The following is a 19,213-nucleotide window of genomic DNA, read 5'->3' on the forward strand; positions in this document are numbered from 1 at the left end:
CCTACACGAGTGCGACACCTTTGGTAAGCGAAATTCCACATACGCCCGCCCTCACTATAGACGCACTGATTTTGGGTGCATTGAATGTTTAGCACGCCGGCCCGCCGCCACTTCACTCCATCCGTGCCTCATTTTTGCACTAGCCATAGTTGATTCGACACCCGGCACAACCAGCCCTGTTCCTCGTTATTTTTCTTCACTGCCTATACTTTGCATGATCCACATCTCGTTACCGGCTGCACCTTGGCATGGTATGAGTCATGCAATCTATGCACGCAGTTGTGGTAATGTTTTAATGACATGTCTCTATCTTTTTTATGTCTCCTCTTTTTTCTACATGGTATATATCCCACTACCAGTGAGATATTCGCAAATGTGTAACTTTAAGGCAATTACCCTCTGTCCTGAGGATGAACCTCTATTAAGTATGGTTCGAAACGTCGTCGACATATTACACTAAATGCAACAAATGCAGATATAATTTTTTCTTGCATATGTGTATTCTTTAGATTGTCTGGTGTATGTCATATTCTAATCAGACGTCTTGCTATTGCCTGTTATTGTGTATGTTGTATGTTTTTCCAGTGTGTTAGTCGGACACCGGACGGTGCCCCGTTTCTACCACACCAAGTGTTATATTTGTTATAGTACTTTTGTATCAGGGAAATAAACTGTCCTGCCGGACACTTCCCCGGAATATATTACCATTTGGTTTATATTTATTTTTTCTTGTATTGGCTTGTTGTTCTAAGGACCACTGTTCTTGATAATATAACTTTGGTATTAGTAGCACCGATTTATATGCCTTAGCCTGGGCTAGAGTGAGAAGAGTATCCAGTTTCCCGGGAAAGGTTAAGTGGCCATAGCTGATTGCCGGAAGGAGTTTTGCTCTAAGAGCTATCAGGATAGGGCTGGCGGAAGGGCTAGTCAGGTTCTGGCTAAGTTGTCTTAATGCGTCGGTGACCTTGTTGGCTTTAGAGCTCTGCTGGTTTATATGTATGTTCGCCTTGGCCCGTTCCGGGAACCAGACCCCTAAGTAATTGTATGAAGCCACCGAGTTAATTAGATCATTTCCCAGTTGCCACTGTGCTTTCTTTTTCCGTTGGTAGGACCCAAAAATTATAACCTTGGTTTTCCCTTGGTTAACTGTCAAGTTGTTTGCGATGTTAAAGCTATTGAGAGCGTTTAATGCTCTTTGTAGTCCCACCTTTGTATGGTCCAGTATAACTGTATCATCGGCGTACAGTCTTGCCAAGATCATTGGCTAATCTTGGGGCTATTAGGCTGGCACCTTTTAGTGCCTCTCCCAGGTCCGCGGTATATAAGTTGAAGAGGGTGGGGGCCAGCACGCACCTTTGCTTCAGCCCGTTCTCTATACTTATTTTGGGGGAGACTGTACGGGCACTTGTTTTGACCCTCACCCAGGTGTCCTCGTGTAGTGACCTTATTGCCTAAAAAAGATTTGGAGGGATGCCCCACTTTTCTAATTTCCACCATAATTGTTTTCTGACTACTTTGTCGAAGGCGGTGCTATAGTCCACGAAGCAGCAAAAGAGTGGGGGGTGGTTCTTCAATGTTGCCTGGGCTGAGATGTGTGCGAGCGTCAAGACATTGTCCATAGTTGATGATGGAACCTAAAGCCTGTCTGGTACATGGGTATTATGTTTCTCTCTTCTACCCATTCTTCTAGATAATTCAAGAGTAGACGAGCATAGGCCTTGGCTTCCAGAACTAACAGGGCGATGAGCCTGTAGTTAGACGGCTTTAGGCGATCTCCTTTTTTGAAGATTGGGACAAGTATGGAGCCCCTCCAGGACTCAGGGGTTGTTGCTGTCGAGAAGGTATAGTTGAAGAGCGGAGTCAGAAGTTTAGCCCAGAACTCCGGTGCCTGTTTGAAAACCGGTGCTGGAATCCCGTTGGGCCCAGGGGCCCCGTCATTCCTCATGCTCTTTATAATTTTGATGACCTGTTGGGTATTTGCCCAAGTTGGTAGGGTATCATCTATGACGGCCGGGGATCTATTTCCCATCGGGGACATGTCTGGGCACGGAAATGGGACTCCTGGTTTTGTGCCACTTTGTTGCGCCGACTCTGCAAGCTCCACCTTATCGCTTGGTGGGCGTTCCTCATTGGAGGCCGTTACATATAGCTGCTTCACGTGTTGTATCCAGTCCTTTTCTGCAACCCCATTTTCTCGTGATGGGCCTCGGTTGCTCAGCTGATTTATGTATCTCCAGAGTCGTGCTGAGTTCTTTTGTTTAAGCAGGGAGAAGACTTTGAGCCACTTGCTTTCGGTGTCTGCTTTTTTGTGTTCCCAGACCTTCTTCCTGAGGGAAGCCCTCAGTGAGGCAATCAATGCTCCCTCTGTTTGGGGGCGTCCTCTTTTCTGGTCTGCAAGTGCTTTGCGCAACAGTCTTTTGTGGTCACGTATATCCTGTGGGAGGGTACTTCCTGGTCTATGTGGCCCGTTTGTTCTAGGGTTTTGGAGTTTGGGGTTCCCAAGCTTGGATTGTAGATTCTCTGTTATATTATCCCATCCTTTTACGAGTGAGGGCTCGCTCAATAAGCTGCCTTCCTGTGCCTGGTCCGGCCATATTTGAAGTGTGCTGTTGATCTTTTCTGACCACTTAATCCTCCGCAAGGCACTATGCTTCTCCTCCCCACTTGACTTCCCGATGGATTGGTAGACGATGGCAGGCGGTACGTCCAGCTGAAATGCTGCTCTTAGTGGCCTATGGTTGCTTTCCTTCCTGTCTTCCACTTCGAAATCATCCATTCTGATCTGTAGCAGCAGGTCGTTCTATGCTTTTTGGCATGAAACTGTCAGTAACTGACTCACATTTAGTAGCAGCTGAGATTAGTGGGCTAATGCAAGGTGAAGAAGGAAAGACTGATTGAAACCTTGCATACAGAAAAACTATGAAATCTTAGTAGTAACATGAGATGTGTCAAATGACAAAATTCAGCAATTGGTAAACAGGAAGCCTGAGGAGCTGCATTACAGTAGCACCATATATACTGTTCCATTCAAGACTAGGGATGGTAGTTAGAGGAAATAACTTCTTCAGCTCCTAATGCTTTTCACAAAGGCTTCAAAAACATGACAGATGTTGAGTTCCTTTGTCAGAAATAATGGTAGGACGTAACCCAGGAAGATGAAAAATAGGTGCCAAAAACATTAAGCCATTTCTCTGTTGTAAGAAACTTGGACAAAGGCAAACTTTTTTGTACACATATGTTCACCTACAACCGCTGGTCGGTAGGGAGCAAAGCAGAAAAAGTGTAAGAAAAGTAAATAATAAAAGACAACACATCATAACTGTAAAGACAACTTACAGAAACTGCCTCCACAATGTATACTTTTACTGCACACTCAATTCAATTTCAATTCAATTCAATTGATTTAAAAATTCAACACAATTGGCCTATTATCCTGCTTGATATTACCTTGGAGGAAGTTTTGATAGGTATAGGAAATAGTAAAGGGGGGAAAGCACCAGGTGCTGATGGTGTCCCCACTGATGTATATAAATCCATACCTGAATTGTGGGGGCCCATACTCACTAGAATGTTTAATGCTGCAGTAACTGAGGGTTGCCCGTCCTCATGGGGGGAATCTGTTATTATTCCCATCTACAAAAAAGGTGACAAATCTAAAGCAAAAAACTACCGACCGATCTCTCTACTCGACTCCTCAGTAAAAATTATGAGTAGAGTATTATTTCTAAGATTGGAGGAGTGGGTTTTGGATAATGATATTTTGGCACAGGCACAATAAGGTTTTAGAAAAGGGCTAGGTACGTTGGAACAGAGTATTGATTTGGAGCTTTTAATAGGAAAATATACTAAAGTTAAATTGGGTCGGCTTTTTTTATGCTTTGTGGATCTAAGTAGCGCATTTTATTTGGTGGCCTGTCTTACTCAACCTTGGGACCCCAAAACCCATTATTTATTTTTTGGCCAGGCTGTACGAAAATGTATCAACCAAAGTACGGTACTGCCAGAAGGGTGAATGTACCCCCAATTTTAATGTAAAACGCGGTATCCGCCAAGGCTGTGTTTTAGCCCCATTACTTTTTACTTTGTTTATTAATGAAGTTGATGCAGCACTTAAGATGATACAAGCGGATTCCCCATTAGTGGAGGGCAAGGAAGTGCCAGTCCTGCTTTACGCGGGCGATGCCGTGCTTTTATCCAGAACACCGGTAGGCCTCCAGAGGTTAACTGATGAGTTTGCCGCTTTTATCAATAAGAGGAAGTTGTTGATAAACAAAACCAAAACGTTTACAATGGTATGCGGCCCGAAATATAAATGCCTGAAAACCTTCTTTTTCGAAGGTAACAAAGTACAAAACGTGGACTTTTGTTATTTGGGTATTTCCTTTTCTTCGGATGGGAAATGGAATCATGAAATGTCCCAGGTTCGGGCAAAACTGAGGAAGAGCATATACAGGGTTTTTTAATTTGCTACTAATTTGGGGGATCGCCGCATTAAAGATATGATTGAGGTCTATAAAGCTAGATGTACATCGGTTGCACTTTAAGGGGCTGGGCTTTGGGGATACCATCCATGTCATGATTTACAAGTGGAAGAGAATTATTTTTTAAAGAACCTTTTATGCCTTCCGGTCTCAGCCTCCTCCGAACTTATTCACTGTGAGGTCGGTCTTAACTATTTGATGGACCTAATAGCTATGAGACCGCTTCAGTTATGGAGATTGTTATGGTTAAAAGAGGAGACTATTTTTACCAAGTCTATTATAAATGATTGTTTATGCTTGGATAATTACTTAAAGATACCTTGGCTCAATTATTTAGCTAAATCCTATGGGGAAATTTTTGATCGAACTATTTTGGGAATGCACAAAGAAACATCTGCTTTCTCAAAACAGGAGTTAAAGAGCACCTTCCTGTCCCATAAGAATGAACATAGGAGGAGAATAGCAAGGAAACAAATCACGTATCAGGTTTACCATCTGCATATAGATACGGTGGGCTTCCAAGCCTACCTTTCATTTGTCACAAGACCTTCCCATCGTTATGTATTAACTAGAATGATGTTAGGTCTTGTGCATCATCTGGTTGAGTTTCCTACGATGAATCAGCACCCCATTTCCTCTTGTCCCTGTGATGAGATTACAAAACAGAACACCCTGAATTTTTTACCTTTATGTGACCTGTTTCTGTCTTTTAGAATTGTTTATCTTAAACCATTGTTTAAAAAGTACGAAGCCAATACAATTAATGCTGCTATGACCCTACTTTTTGCACTTAAAGAATCTGAGATTTATTTTTATACTGCTAAATTTATTTTAAGTCCAATTAGGGCTAAAAAGAGTATGCTGTTCTAACGTAAATTGTACCCCCCATAATGTCTGGGGTGGATCTATCGATTATGCATCAGCCATGGATAGTGGGTCTCTCGAGCGCAGTCCCAGTCGTACACTCCAGGGGACCGCGCATGTCTGTCTCTGTCTAAAGACCCTGGTTGGACAGGCAGAACCAGTCTCCTGGGAGCTGCAGGGCCCACAGCCCAGTGGGAGACCTCTCTACCTTTTCAGTATAATGGCAGGCAGCGGCAGGTCAATTTCAAAAAGCTTGGAAGGAGAGAGAGCTCCGGCTCGGCTATTCGGATCCCCCACCCGTTTCCTTCTCTGCGCCTCACCTCCAGACCGGGCCCCAATTCTCAGTTTAATTGATGCCCCCACTCCCTTACACTCATGAGGGCCCGGCTCTGCCTTCCGTTCACCCCACACCTCCTAAAATGGTGGGGCACTGGCCACGAGCATCGGATCCCTTGAGTGCGGGCCCCAGTCCATCTCTCGGGGCACTCTGTGTGTCCACCTCCGTCTGAGGGCCCAGTTCAGACCAGTAGAACCAGCTTCCTGAGCACTGCGGGATCCACAGACTGTTGGGGGACCACTCCTTGTCTCCAGGGTAAACGCTCGGTCACAGCTCCAGCAGGGGTTGGCCGCGCACAGGACCACAGCAGCTCAATGTTGTCCAAAGTCCATAACTGGTAGTGCCAGCAGTCACATACACATGATCTCTCTCCTGGCTATGGGGTTAAGGACATTAAGGTAGGGATGAGGTTTGTTTATTGTATATGAATCATTTAACAGAATCAGAAAAGATAATGTTTTTAGTGTGGGCTGATCTTGCTGGAAGGAGACTAGCTGGATTTGTTTATTAATGTGTGATTTCCAGGTGGTGTATGAAATGCAGAGGAGATCAAGTGCTAGTTTGTTAATTTCTAGGGAGGTCATGGCTCTCGTAAGCTGTTTATTCCATGGCGATCCGGTTTTTTGGAATATGTCTCTAAGGCGACTCTTTAAGGAATCCCTTGGCGATTTTAAGATTCAGATGTAATATTTTAGTAAATCGGCCTCAAGAGTTGGAGATTGTTTGACTAGTTCGAGCTCCAACAGGAGTCTCCCCCTAGATAGATGTTTTGGAAGTTGAAAAATCTTTTTATAGGCCACACTTTGCACCTGCTATAGGAGTTTCTGAGCAGGCTCCAGGACATGCTTGATGACTGTCGAAAGTGCTGGGAGAAGAGAAGCTTGTGTGACCTTTCTGATGCCCACGGCTGAGGGGCTTTTTAGCTTGGTATTCAATTTTATCAGCCCATATATTATGGCAGTCGATATATTGGTCAATTCCTTTTTATGGGCGGTTCGTCTTGCTGTTTCTGTAAACCAGACCCCGAAGTACTTATATTTCTGCACTGAGTTAATAGACCTAGGGCCTACAATTACATGTGGTATTTTTTTTTTTTTTAATACTTTTGCCTCCCTCTTGGGTATTTTTCTGGATTGATGGTAAGAAAGTTTGCTGTGCTGTATTCATATAAACTGGTCAAGGCTCGTTGAAGGACCACTTTAGTATGGTCCATGATGACAATGTTATCTGCATACTGCAGAATGTGTAGGGGACAGTTGCCTAGTCGAGGGGGAAACAGGCTGCTGTGGGCAAGAACTTTTCCCATATCTGCAGTGTACAAGTTAAAAAGAAGGGGAACCAATACGCAACCTTGTTTCATACCTCTGGTCGTACTGATTTTAGCGGAGAGAGATCTGGGGCCTGTTTCCGAATATAGGGAGATTATGGCTGTTAAAAGTGAGGATGAAATGCCCCAATTTGCTAGTTTTTTCCACAATAGTTGTCAATTGACCCTGTCAAAAGCTGCTGTTAGGTCGACAAAACAGCAGAAGAGTGGAAGTTGTTTTGGCTGAGTAGCTTGGTGACTAAGGGCTGATAAATCAATTATATTGTCAGTTGTGGCAGCTCAGTCTCGGAAGCCAGTTTGAAAAAAGGGGAGCAGCTTGTTTTCTCCTACCCAGTTTTCCAGCTTTTCCAAAAGAAAGCGTGCATATGCTTTGGCTTCCAGGTCTAACAAGGCCATTAGACGATAGTTGGCTGGATTTAAACGGTCACCTTTTTTTATAGATTGGACAGAGTATTGAACCCCTCCAATTTTCAGGTGTTTTACCATTTGTATATGCACTGTTGAATAATGGGGTTAATAGCATAGACCAGCCCTCTATTGCAGATTGGAAAATTCCTGCAGGAGCCCATTTGGGCCAGGCGCCCCACTGGTCTTCATTGATTTTATTAGTTCGGCAATTTCCTTCAGTTGGATCTGGGTTTGATGTTCTTCTCCATTCTGATGTAGGATTAAACTAATCGTCACAAATTAAATAATAATGATACTGCAATTACTGAGTCTACAATGTTTTATTCACACAGTAGACACAACCAGGATATAGTATCCCACATTAATCGTATGTAAAACGGTTGATTAGTGCCCAGGAGGAAGGGGGGTAGTGGGTGAGGATGGTGCAGGTAGGGTAAAGTGACCATAAAAGCAGAGAAAAATCAGACGCATTTACACATTAATTCAGAATGCACAGAACATCATAAATCATAGTATTTGCTTGGAGAATCGCATGCCCCATGTAGTACATAAATGTCACAGTTGCGGAGAAAGGGCTGGAATGCAGAGAGGAGTAGTCGACGTTTCGACCCACAGATGTGCAGGATTAGTTGAACCCTTGCGGTGGGGTCTTCATCAGGACGGGGTGGGACTAACAACCTATTAATATCAATAACGATTGTGGGTTATTAAACCAATTTCAAATGAGACCACTGTTCAAGTAATTTAATTATGCACACATCGATAAGGGGAGGTGGGGGGAGCATACCTATTTGTTCGGTGCTCTCCATATCCGTTATAACTTTAGGAAGCCTTCATGCGAGGATATTGATTGCCTGAGGGGTATACACAAAGTAGTTTGTGTGTATTAGTTCATGAGCTGGGGTGGTAGCAGGAATCTTATCCTAACAATCGGTAAAACCATTAAATATGGTGAAAACTTACGTCTTAGTAACAAACAATGTCCAGTACGGCGGGAATCAAAATGGCCCGGGGACGTTGGGCACTGGATACTCAGAAAGTGATCTATTAACCAAAAACGGGGACCGAGTTAATAGAAACATAGAAACCAGCGTGGTACCATGAAATGAATACCAACGGTTATGTCTTACCCGGAAATAAAGTGCGAGTTCAGATCGTCCCCCAAATTTGTTAAGCGGTGCGGCGAATGAATCAGCAGACACCCGCTGGGGAGAAAAAGGGACCAATGTAATGACGCTGTATAAAATAGGGAAGGATCTTAACAACTGCTGGGCTATTCTTTTCTTGCCACCTGTGATGTAGTCTCTTTGTACACCTGCATCCCTCAAGAGGAAGCCCTTGTAGTGATAACGCGGTGTTTACAAAAAAGACCAGCACCTGTACAAGTACCGACAGAGTTCATCATCGCTCTGCTCCGGATAGCAATGACTAAAAACTTCTTCATGTTTAGAAACAAGTTTTTCCTGCAGATCAACGGGGTGGCGATGGGGGCTCCCTTCGCCCCGGATGTAGCCATTCTCTATATGGCAGCCTTTGAAGAAGACACTGTCCTTTGTGGGCACAACCCATTCAGAGACCATGTATATCTCTGGATGAGATATATCGATGATATTTTAATAATCTGGAACGGCGAACCAACAGAATTATCATCTTTTCAAACATGGCTTAATCAACAACAACCTCATCTTCAATTCACCATCGAATCCAACAACCGAACTGTTGACTTTCTTGACATCACTATCTATGAGGACCAAGGCATCCTACTCACGACATTATATCGTAAACCTGCCGAGAGGAACTCCTTACTACAGTACAGTAGTCATCATCCTCGAGCCCTGCGCGATAATCTGCCGTTTGGACAGTATTTACGAATCCGTCGTAACTGTTCCAATAAAGAACACTACCTAGAACAATCCGAGGACCTATCCAATCGCCTCCAACAACGCGGTTATCCCAGAAGACTGATAAGTAAAGCACGTAAACGCGCTTGGTTCTACCCTCGTGAACAACTATTGACTCAAAAAGATCATGCCACCCAACAACAAGACCGAATTGTGTGTGTCACAACTTTCTCGACAAAGAGCAACAGAATCAAACGCATCATAAACCAACATTGGAAACTGATATCCGACGATATCAACCAAGCTGGAACTCCGCTACACGCTTTCAGAAAAGCGAAAAGTGTCAAAGACTTTGTGGTACGTTCTCTCCTGCCCACCCCTGAAGAACCCACTCTAACCACACTGTGGAATCTTCCACCGACAATTGGCCATTTCAGATGTGGCAATTGTAAGGCTTGTGACACCACGGTGCAGACAAAGGAATTTCAACATAAACAACGGAAGGTCTTGCTAAAATCATTCAGCAACTGCAATACCTCGAACATTATTTATGCTATAGTCTGCCCCTGTGACTTAATCTACATTGGCCAAACACAGCAAAAGGCCAAAATGCGGATCCTTCAGCATATGAGTAGGATCAGATGCGAGGTACATGGCGCGCCTCTTGTAGACCACTTTAGATCAGCCTCCCACTCACCTGAGAGCCTCCGGTGGGTGATACTCGAAAAAGCGGTGTTAGGTCCCCGTGGTGGTAACATTACCACTATTCTCAACACTCGTGAGTTAAAGTGGATGTTTTTCTATGATTCGATACAGTCTGGTCTCAATGAACATGATAATTCATTCTCCCAGTTAGCCACCCTTCCGTGATCTGAAATCTAGACATCTATCATCAACAGCTATCTGTGGTTTTCTGTAATTTGGTACCTTCCTCCATGCCTAGTAATGTCATATAACAGAATAATATTCATTGTAAAATGTATAGGTTTCTGGCGACACACCACCACCCTAATATCAGTATTGCCAATTATGCACTTAGTCTATCTGGTTTTACCGTCTTGTGACAGGTACACCATTTGATGGACTTTCCATTGTTTTCCTATTATAACAAAATATGTCCATTAATGTTTCCTAAATAGTGGTGGAGTATGATTATTACTGAGACAGATCGCGAATGTGTACCACACACAATGTGTCTTATAACTCCAGTCTATTAACGCTGATTATGTGCAGTATTGATGCATGCTATGATTCTGTCCTCTTACAATACAATTCAGTGACAGTTACAATATATGACAGATACCGATGTCGACTGTTTCTAAATGTATCAACATATAATGATTTGATGAATGTTTTTCTATAAAGTGGTTTTGCACGATTATCACTACGACAGATTTCAATTGTTTACCATACAGTAATTGTCTTGTAACACCAGCCGAGTAACGCTGAACAAGCGCAGTACCAATGAATGTTATGTAATTGCCCCCTTAATATAATCTGGTGGGCCTCTCCAACCCCTTATATTTCTCTCTTCCAAACTGTACTTCAACCTTGTAATTTTCATGGGTACGAGCCTGATCACCGCTATGTAACTAACTATCAATATATCGCATAACCTCGGCATTCTATTTGACTTTAAGTCTTTCTACCATGGCGTCAGGCAACCCGGGTCACATGACTCCGTTTCCCTGACTACCAACTAAATAGGAAGTCGGTCTGCCATTACAGATCCGACCGTGACCACGCCGGTATCACTCCTGTCCACGGTAAGAGCGCACGCTAGCCCAGCGGTTGTTAAGATCCTTCCCTATTTTATACAGCGTCATTACATTGGTCCCTTTTTCTCCCCAGCGGGTGTCTGCTGATTCATTCGCCGCACCGCTTAACAAATTTGGGGGACGATCTGAACTCGCACTTTATTTCCCGGTAAGACATAACCGTTGTTATTCATTTCATGGTACCACGCTGGTTTCTATGTTTCTATTAACTCGGTCCCCGTTTTTGGTTAATAGATCACTTTCTGAGTATCCAGTGCCCAACGTCCCCGGGCCATTTTGATTCCCGCCGTACTGGACATTGTTTGTTACTAAGACGTAAGTTTTCACCATATTTAATGGTTTTACCGATTGTTAGGATAAGATTCCTGCTACCACCCCAGCTCATGAACTAATACACACAAACTACTTTGTGTATACCCCTCAGGCAATCAATATCCTCGCATGAAGGCTTCCTAAAGTTATAACGGATATGGAGAGCACCGAACAAATAGGTATGCTCCCCCCACCTCCCATTATCGATGTGTGCATAATTAAATTACTTGAACAGTGGCAAATACAAAAATGAGCTGGGAGTGCTAGTTTTATCTCAGACTCAATCAGAGTGGAGCTTTGGGGTAATAGGCAAAGAGTAGAATAAGAGATGGGAAGGCTACAAATTCTGTTTATTGTTATTTTGCAGAATGGATTGGTGCAGAACGGAATATTAGGATCATTGGATAATAGATGTTATTTGTTTCTTGGGCTACACTGTATTGGACTATGGTAAGTGAAGACAGGATATGGAAATCTTTTAAGATCAGAGAGGGTGGGCTGAGCAACCTAATACATTAAGGTATTTTCTTAACTTTTCTAGGTATCAATACCATTTGGCTGACTAGTTTTTAAAGGACTCTCGATTAAAGGAATAAAGGATTAATCGATTTGAGAAATACATTGATCTAGGGTTTTCCAGGTACGCATTTCTTGTAGGTATAAAATGTCATTATGTCAGATAGGGTGAATCTAAGTTCAGAGAGCTTTGAAGCTTAGGGAATCGAAATCAGGAAGATATACAGGTCATGTTTGGTAACTTATTGGTCTTCCTTTTCTTCTGCTCCACCCTAGTTTATGGTAATTTCCGGTACTGTGATGAAGGATCTGACCTCTTGTAGCACAATTGCTTAGTTTGAAAGTCTAAATCGTAATATCAGAAGAACCACAGGATAAGAGTACGAGGTGAGCTATTTATTGAAGACATAAACAATATAACTATGCAGCAGTTTGCATGCTTTTCTGTTCCCAGGATGTGGATGTATAATTGGATTGTACAAATGAGAAACATCAGATTGTATCTGGAGCGAGAATTATAGGCTGGAAGTACCCGCTTATCTATCTGTTATTATTTTTTCTAATTTTGTGAAGTTATTATATTCTTTGTAAAGTACCACACGGCACCTTGAGCTGTATCACAATGATTGGTTTTTAAGAGATTTGAGTTATGTTTTCAGGTCATTACTGATTGAGATTGTACCAATATGATTTAGATTGTACATATGTACTGATGCATCTGTATTATGTGTTTTGCATTTGCAGCCCTGATGACGTCCTGCCTCTAGGACGAAACGCGTCGGCTGTTGAACATCAAGAATAAAATTGTATTTTGAAATTGAACATCAAGAACAATATTATGTTTTTTTTGAAATTGTAAATTGATGTATGTTTCCTTTTGAAGATTAAAATTTCTGATTGAGTCTGAGATAAAACTAGCACTCCCAGCTCATTTTTGTATTTGTCTAGTTGAATCTGGGGTAGGATGATGCCCCAGTAGTTGGTGGAGTGTTATCATTAATTTGATGTACTATCTCTAGTGCACCTATTATACCCTACGTCATCCAAAAATCTTTCTGTATAAACCTTTATTGAAGGGTAGAGTAGCACAGGGACCTGTTAAAACATGGATGATGACAGAGATAAATTGGCAGCAGAAGTCTTTCAAATTAGACAGCCTAATGGAGCCGCGGGTACTAAAAGAAATGAAACTAAGATTAGTCTGAGAGATAAATTCTTAAAATTGGAAAGACTACGCAAATCCGAATTAAGCAAATGGTGGGATGGTGTAACCCTCAAAAATTATATGGAACAAAAGAGGGTACCGCGAGGACTTCGTATTCTCATTTTCCCAACTTATGATGACCTCGAGGAGGATCACCTTAAGGAGTGGGAAGAGAATCTATATGCTTCATCATTTAATATGATGAATATTCTCATTAAGAACTCGGACAGGAAAGTAGAAAAGTTAAGACAACAAATCGCTGATTTGGAAAAAGAGATAAAAGAGATGAATCTACCTGAGCTGACGGATAAGAATTATCTTATTCTTAAAGATGTTATCAATAAACATCAATTACAAATTAAAGATAAAAAACTGAGTAAGTTAAAAAGAGATGAGCGGGACTATAATGAAGGGAGAATCTTCACTTTTGCCCGAGGTTATGATGAGGTGGCTAAACCAAAACCTAAACCCAATCAAACTACAGGGACAGCACAACCAGGTGATTTAAGCACGTCCACAAATTATAGCAGCTCCAGCATCTCTTCTATCGAGGAGAATGCCATGGGTGCCGTAGGAGGAGCATCCAAGAAGAATTCTTCTTTTTGCGACGAACTCAAAATGATAAAGAAGGGTCGGAAAAAGTTCATAGGAGGACTAGAAGGGGGAGGAGGAAATCCCACAAATACAAGGATGGGTACCAGGAGTCAGAACAGAAACAAGGATTAGAACAGGCCATCCCTGGGGAATTGGAAGTCATTAACTTGTCGGATAGACTTTTGAGTGAACATGAAATTTCTGTGCTAGAAAAAGGATTAAAATACTGTCCTGTATATAATTGCAATTACACTGAGTTGCATATTGATTTGTTTAAATTTTGCAGGAATTTAAAATTGAAAAGTTTTTTCTCATCATTGGATGTAAATGTGCAGAAGAGAATATTGAATAATAAAAATTCTGAAATGACATTGGCAGAGTTGGAAAATGTTCATTTGTTAATGACTTTGTCGGGGGAAATGGATCTCAATGTGGATGATGTGGCCAGTTTATGTGAAATTGAAACGAACTACCAGTGCACTAGTGGTTTACGTTGCAAATCTAAGTTCATTCCCCATGGTAGCCAATATGCAGCAATTGACTTATTCATGGAAAAGACATTGCAAGAATTCCATAAACTACAAGATAACATTTCGTTGAACAGTCATTATAGAGATAATCTGTCCCGGCAGGAAAGATTGGCTTTGTCCAATTTAAAACAGGATCCCTCAATTATTATCAGGGAAGCCGATAAGGGGGGTAACATCGTGGTGATGAACAGGTCTAACTATGTGGCTGAGATACGTGAACAACTAAAAGATGTGAATTGTTACAAAAAAATTAATGCCAATCCAACCAAAGAGATTGCTCAGACTATATTGGAGCACTTGTGTATATGGAGGGAAGAAGGACTGATAGAGGAATCAGAATATAAATATCTAAATATTAGTCATCCTGTTTCTCCCTTCCTATACACATTACCGAAAATTCATAAAAACAGAGTAAACCCACCAGGTAGGCCTATAGTCTCCAGCATCGGCAGCGTCACGGAACATCTGTCAGAATTTGTGGATGGTTTTATCAAACCATTAGTGGTGAACTTACCTTCATATGTTAGGGACACCACTGACATTCTTAACAAATTGCAAGATTTTAAATGGGAAGATGGTATGATTTTGGCAACGTTGGACGTTGTGGGTCTCTATACCTGCATTGAAATGGACAAGGGTTTAAAAGCGCTAGAACACTTTCTAGGTAGCAGGAGTGCAAGTTTGAGACACCATTCTAAAATGATTATTCAAATGAGCCAGTTGATCCTTGAAAATAACTACTTCTTATTTGAGGATGAATGGTATCACCAAGTCAGGGGTACAGCGATGGGATCCAGGTTTGCTCCCTCTTATGCCAATCTATTTATGGGATGGTATGAGAGGGAGCACGCCTGGAGCCGCAGAGCTGGGGAATGGATGGATCTGGTGGTATTTTGGGCCAGATTCATCGATGACATTCTTATAATATGGAGAGGCACACCTGAGGATTTAAATAATTATTTGTATTACTTGAATCACAATGATTTCAATGTGAGATTGACGATGAATTACAGTACATCTAGCATTGAATACTTGGATGTGACGCTGATGGTGGATGGGGACAAAATCAACAGTAAATTGTATAGGAAAGAAACTGCCACCAATTCCATCTTGAGGGCAGACAGTTTTCATCCGAATTCAGTAGTTGGGGGAATACCCTTTGGAGAAATGGTCAGAACCCGCAGAAATTGCAGTCGGGATGATGACTACTCTCAGGAGCTAAACAAACTGAAACAAAGACTAGGTAAACGAGGCTATGCCAAAAAAGATCTAGCAAGGGCGAGTGATAAAGTGTCAAAGATAGACAGAGCCACTACCCTGTCTCCAAAAAAGAAAGAGCCAGTTAGGCACAAGCCTTCCTTTGTTACAGCATACTGCGTGCAAAAAGACAAAATCAGGCAGGCTCTCAGTAGGAATTGGACTTTGCTGAAAGGTGTCCCAGGTTTGGCTTCCATCTTGGATGACAAACCTTTAATAACGTTTAAGAAATGTCCAACAATTAGGGACAAGGTCTCAACGAATTACATTCGTCCGATAGTGAAGCAAACTAAGGATTGGCTTCCTACCCAGCCAAAAGGCTTTTATGTCTGTGGGGCATGTGTCATATGCCCGCACGGTATGAACAAAACTAAAACTTTTGGATTTGATGGTATAAGACAATTTCATGTTAATGAATTTATTAACTGCAATAGCGTAGGAATAGTTTATGCCATAATATGTTGCTGTAACAAAGTGTACATAGGGAGTACGAAAAGACCCCTCAAATTGAGAATACAGGAGCACAGACGAGCAGTCATTAACCGAGATACGAGATCTCCCCTCTATGCACATATGGAAAAGGAACATGGTTCTAGTATTGACTTCAAATTTCATGGCATAGAAAAAGTGTCTCAACATGTGAGAGGTGGAGATTGGGAATTACGAATTCGCCAAGCAGAAGCACGTTGGATAATCAAATGTCGTACAAAAATGTGTGGTTTAAATATTGATTCTGAACTACATCACTTTTTGGCATAGTCGAGAGTAAAACATGATATGTGATAGACCAATGTGATTGAATTCAGTCTGTTCAAATAAGGAATGTCCTAACAGGCATTTCTAGCATTTATTGTATGCTCATTGTAAACATTCTGGGATGTGGAGCAAACAAACTGCTGCTTTTTTCCTTCTTTTTTCTTTCTAAATTATGTTCATATGATTTGACTTATAGATGTAGTCAGTTTTCAATTTATCTTTTATTCTTAATTTTTTATTATTTTCTTTTTATTGGGCATCTGGGAAAGGGACATTGGTTGCAAGAAGTAGGAAACGGTGGTAATGTGTAATGTATTTCGCATTTGGTAGAGTTGATGGTAACTTTTATTGAAGGAGGCATAAGAAGGATATGCGCACGAGCGGATACTGTTTATTGGAATAGCCGGAAATATTGAGGTTATTGGAAGGATTAATATGCAGTCCAATGCGTGAAGTAGACCGTCTTGGCAAATGCTAACCTAAATGCGCAGTGCGGACCTTATTGAAGGAGGCATAAGAATGATATGCGCACGACCGGATACTGTTTATTGGAATAGCCGGAAATACTTAGGTTATTGGAAGGATTAATATGCAGTCCAATGCGTGAAGTAGACCGTCTTGGCAAATGCTAACCTAAATGCGCAGTGCGGACCTTATTGGAGAAGCGTATACAAAGACGTTGTGGTGAGCCGCGCAAGACCGGAAATAGTAGCAAGGATACAGCTCAATGCGCGCGAAAGGCACGCAGACAGCGGACCTGATTGGCTGACAACAGTGACTGGCATATGCGCATTGCCGGTAATTCGAACGAAAGCGCATGAACGGAAATACTAGACATAGCTCAATGCGCATGAGCGGATATACTAAGTATCAAGGCACGCAGCTAGCGGACCTAATTGGAAACGTTCCTTTTCTCGCAGATGCACACAATTAAAATACGCGCGGAATGGAGAGCGTTTTGATTGGCTCTCGGTTCTTTTTAAGCATAGGGAGTTCGGAGCATTACACCTTCGGAATTTATCGAGTCCGGATGGTGTGGAGCAGGAGGTCTTGTTGCTAAGGGTAAGTGTAGGTGGAGCTTTGGGGTAATAGGCAAAGAGTAGAATAAGAGATGGGAAGGCTACAAATTCTGTTTATTGTTATTTTGCAGAATGGATTGGTGCAGAACGGAATATTAGGATCATTGGATAATAGATGTTATTTGTTTCTTGGGCTACACTGTATTGGACTATGGTAAGTGAAGACAGGATATGGAAATCTTTTAAGATCAGAGAGGGTGGGCTGAGCAACCTAATACATTAAGGTATTTTCTTAACTTTTCTAGGTATCAATACCATTTGGCTGACTAGTTTTTAAAGGACTCTCGATTAAAGGAATAAAGGATTAATCGATTTGAGAAATACATTGATCTAGGGTTTTCCAGGTACGCATTTCTTGTAGGTATAAAATGTCATTATGTCAGATAGGGTGAATCTAAGTTCAGAGAGCTTTGAAGCTTAGGGAATCGAAATCAGGAAGATATACAGGTCATGTTTGGTAACTTATTGGTCTTCCTTTTCTTCTGCTCCACCCTAGTTTATGGTAATTTCCGGTACTGTGATGAAGGATCTGACCTCTTGTAGCACAATTGCTTAGTTTGAAAGTCTAAATCGTAATATCAGAAGAACCACAGGATAAGAGTACGAGGTGAGCTATTTATTGAAGACATAAACAATATAACTATGCAGCAGTTTGCATGCTTTTCTGTTCCCAGGATGTGGATGTATAATTGGATTGTACAAATGAGAAACATCAGATTGTATCTGGAGCGAGAATTATAGGCTGGAAGTACCCGCTTATCTATCTGTTATTATTTTTTCTAATTTTGTGAAGTTATTATATTCTTTGTAAAGTACCACACGGCACCTTGAGCTGTATCACAATGATTGGTTTTTAAGAGATTTGAGTTATGTTTTCAGGTCATTACTGATTGAGATTGTACCAATATGATTTAGATTGTACATATGTACTGATGCATCTGTATTATGTGTTTTGCATTTGCAGCCCTGATGACGTCCTGCCTCTAGGACGAAACGCGTCGGCTGTTGAACATCAAGAATAAAATTGTATTTTGAAATTGAACATCAAGAACAATATTATGTTTTTTTTGAAATTGTAAATTGATGTATGTTTCCTTTTGAAGATTAAAATTTCTGATTGAGTCTGAGATAAAACTAGCACTCCCAGCTCATTTTTGTATTTGTCTAGTTGAATCTGGGGTAGGATGATGCCCCAGTAGTTGGTGGAGTGTTATCATTAATTTGATGTACTATCTCTAGTGCACCTATTATACCCTACGTCATCCAAAAATCTTTCTGTATAAACCTACTTGAACAGTGGTCTCATTTGAAATTGGTTTAATAACCCACAATCATTATTGATATTAGTAGGTTGTTAGTCCCACCCCCGTCCTGATGAAGACCCCACCGCAAGGGTTCAACTAATCCTGCACATCTGTGGGTCGAAACGTCGACTACTCCTCTCTGCATTCCAGCCCTTTCTCCGCAACTGTGACATTTATGTACTAAATGGGGCATGCGATTCTCCAAGCAAATACTATGATTTATGATGTTCTGTGCATTCTGAATTAATGTGTAAATGCGTCTGATTTTTCTCTGCTTTTATGGTCACTTTACCCTACCTGCACCATCCTCACCCACTACCCCCCTTCCTCCTGGGCACTAATCAACCGTTTTACATACGATTAATGTGGGATACTATATCCTGGTTGTGTCTACTGTGTGAATAAAACATTGTAGACTCAGTAATTGCAGTATCATTATTATTTAATTTGTGACGATTAGTTTAATCCTACATTGGGACCCCTCCCTTCTCAGTACTTAATATGACCCAGGTCCCAGTGACTTCTCTTGGGTAAAACCCCCCTTTGCATACTCTTCTCCATTCTGAGCAGCTGTGGTCGTGGTAGCTGGGTGGTTTTGTGACAGATACTGGGTTCTCATTTGTTT

The 19,213-nt window shown here is 41.6% G+C and overlaps 2 long non-coding RNA genes across 2 annotated transcripts; both read left to right on the forward strand.

The window, feature by feature from the left end:
• The first annotated feature begins 11,710 nt into the window (after positions 1 to 11,710).
• Positions 11,711 to 12,712, forward strand: LOC144785266 (uncharacterized). Its single transcript, XR_013601816.1, has 3 exons — positions 11,711 to 11,798; positions 12,141 to 12,251; positions 12,609 to 12,712. It is a non-coding gene; the product is annotated as an uncharacterized LOC144785266 (long non-coding RNA).
• A 4,330-nt stretch (positions 12,713 to 17,042) lies between these two features.
• On the forward strand, positions 17,043 to 18,352 carry LOC144785267 (uncharacterized). Its single transcript, XR_013601817.1, has 3 exons — positions 17,043 to 17,438; positions 17,781 to 17,891; positions 18,249 to 18,352. It is a non-coding gene; the product is annotated as an uncharacterized LOC144785267 (long non-coding RNA).
• The last annotated feature ends 861 nt before the right edge of the window (positions 18,353 to 19,213 follow it).

Source organism: Lissotriton helveticus, chromosome 10, assembly GCF_964261635.1.
Source record: "Lissotriton helveticus chromosome 10, aLisHel1.1, whole genome shotgun sequence".
Classification (NCBI taxonomy): domain Eukaryota; kingdom Metazoa; phylum Chordata; class Amphibia; order Caudata; family Salamandridae; genus Lissotriton; species Lissotriton helveticus.